Genomic DNA, 2263 nt, shown 5'->3' with positions numbered 1-2263 from the left:
GTGGAGGGGTGGTGGGATGGAGGGAAGGAAGGAGCCGGGCCGGCGGAGGGGTGGAGGGAAGGAAGGAGCCGGGCCGGCAGAGGGATGGAGGGATGGAAGGTGCCGGGCCAGGGGAGGGAAGGAGGGAGCTGTGCCGGCAGAGGGATGGAGGGAAGGAAGGAGCTGGGCCGGCGGAGGGGTGGAGGGATGGAGGGAAGGAGGGAGCCGCGCCGGCGGAGGGGTGGAGGGAAGGAGGGAAGGAAGGAGCCGGGCCGGCGGAGGGGTGGAGGGAAGGAGGGAGCTGGGCCGGCCGAGGGGTGGAGGGAAGGAAGGAGCCGTGCTGGCGGAGGGATGGAGGGAAGGAGGGAGCCGGGCCGGCGGAAGGGTGGAGGGAAGGAGGGAAGGAAGGAGCTGGGCCGGTGGAGGGGTGGAGGGAAGGAGGGAGCTGCACCGGTGGAGGGATGGAGGGAAGGAGGGAGCTGGGCTGATGGAGGGATGGAGGGAAGGAGGGAGCCGCGCCAGCGGAGGGGTGGAAGGATGGAGGGAAGGAAGGAGCCGGGCGGGCGGAGGGATGGAGGGAGCCGCACCAGTGGAGGGATGGAGGGAAGGAAGGAGCTGGGCTGGCGGAGGGATGGAGGGAAGGAGGGAGCCGGGCCGGCAGAGGGGTGGAAGGATGGAGGGAAGGAGGGAGCTGTGCCGGTGGAGGGATGGAGGGAACCGCGCCAGCGGAGGGGTAGAAGGATGGAGGGAAGGAAGGAGCCGGGCTGGCGGAGGGATGGAGGGAAGGAGGGAGCCGCGCCGGCGGAGGGGTGGAAGGATGGAGGGAAGGAAGGAGCCGGGCCAGCGGAGGGATGGAGGGATGGAGGGAGCCGCGCCGGCGGAGGGGTGGAGGGATGGAGGGAGCCGCGCTGGCGGAGGGGTGGAAGGATGGAGGGAAGGAAGGAGCCAGGCCGGCGGAGGGATGGAGGGAAGGAAGGAGCTGGGCTGGCGGAGGGATGGAGGAAGGAGGGAGCCGTGCCGGCGGAGGGGTGGAAGTATGGAGGGAAGGAAGGAGCCGGGCTGGCGGAGGGATGGAGGGAGCCGCGCCGGCGAGGGGTGAGATTAGGATGGCAGTGTGAAGGAAGGAGCCGGGCTGGCGAGGATGAGGGAAGCACAGCAGCCACGAGGAAGGGCGTCAAGAGAGGATGGAGGGAGCCAGCGCCGAGCGAAGAGCTCGCGCACCAGGATGGAGGGCAGGGGAAGGCCACTCAGGGCGGACGGAGGGGCACAGGATGGAGGGAGCCGCGCGGCGGAGGGGTGGAAGGATGAGGGAAGCGAAAGGAGCCGGGCTGGTGGCAAAAGCCAGATGAGAATGGAGATAAGGTATAAGGGAGCCGGCCAGTGGCACGAGGCTGGAAGGATGGCACGGGCAGGAAGGAGCCGGGCCATCGGAGGGGCAGAGGGATGAGGAGCCGCTGCCCCCAGCGCGGAGAGGGTGGGAGGACGTTATGGAAGGGAAGAGCAAGGAGATCCGGGCTAGGCCAAGGAGGCATGAAGACGAGAAGGAGGAAGCCCACCGTGCGGAGGGTGGAGGATAGGAGAAGGAAGGAAGCCTCGGGCGCGGATAGCGGCAGAGGATGGAAGGGCAGACCGCTTTTGCCACGTCGGCCCAAAGGGGTGGAGGGATGAGCAGAACGCCCACAGTGAAAAGGACGACAGAAATAGCCGGAAGCCAGACGGAGGGCAGAGGGATGGAAGGGAAGGAAGGAAAGCCACGGGGCTGGCGGAAGGGAGGACCGAGAGAGCAGGGAGCCTGACGCCGGCGGACGAGGTGAGAAGGGAGAGGGAAGGAAAGAGAGACCCCGGGCGAGGGCTGGAGTTGGAAGACAAATGCATATAATAGGCATAGGAAGGAGAAGGTGGAAGGCCGGGTAGAAGCAAGGAGCGCCCAGGAGCATCTTCACGACCTAAAAGATATTAGTAGTCGGGCAGGAAGGATCCAAACGGCATAGGGGTGGAAGGATGTGAAGATCGGGAAATCAAGGGGTAGAATAAATATAAAGAAGATAGGACAGTTTGCACCGCCACGCTCTTTGGGGTGGAGGCTAGTGGCGAACAGATGAAAAGAACAGCACCAGGATCCTCATATTCCACGAAAGGGATTTCACATCTTGGGTTGACATCACGCCAATCCGAGAACAAATGCTAATAGTGAGGCTCCATTCCGCTAGCCCAGGAAACATAAACTCGAAACACTGAGCAGAAAACCAGGGTCGCAAGGCCAAAACTCTACTAAGAACAGCGC

At 64.8% G+C, this 2263-nt stretch overlaps 2 protein-coding genes across 2 annotated transcripts in view; one reads left to right on the top strand and one right to left on the bottom strand.

Annotated features, from left to right (window-relative positions):
• The window catches only part of ZFHX2 (zinc finger homeobox 2), a 68796-nt gene that overhangs the window by 3376 nt on the left and 63157 nt on the right, over positions 1-2263 (top strand). The window lies entirely within an intron of this gene.
• The window catches only part of THTPA (thiamine triphosphatase), a 10713-nt gene that overhangs the window by 7599 nt on the left and 851 nt on the right, over positions 1-2263 (bottom strand).

This window comes from Chelonoidis abingdonii, unplaced genomic scaffold (genome assembly GCF_003597395.2).
Source record: "Chelonoidis abingdonii isolate Lonesome George unplaced genomic scaffold, CheloAbing_2.0 scaffold0004, whole genome shotgun sequence".
Lineage (NCBI taxonomy): Eukaryota > Metazoa > Chordata > Testudines > Testudinidae > Chelonoidis > Chelonoidis abingdonii.
The sequence above is the reverse complement of the archived record's forward strand: the minus strand, read 5'-3'. Positions and strand labels throughout refer to the sequence as shown.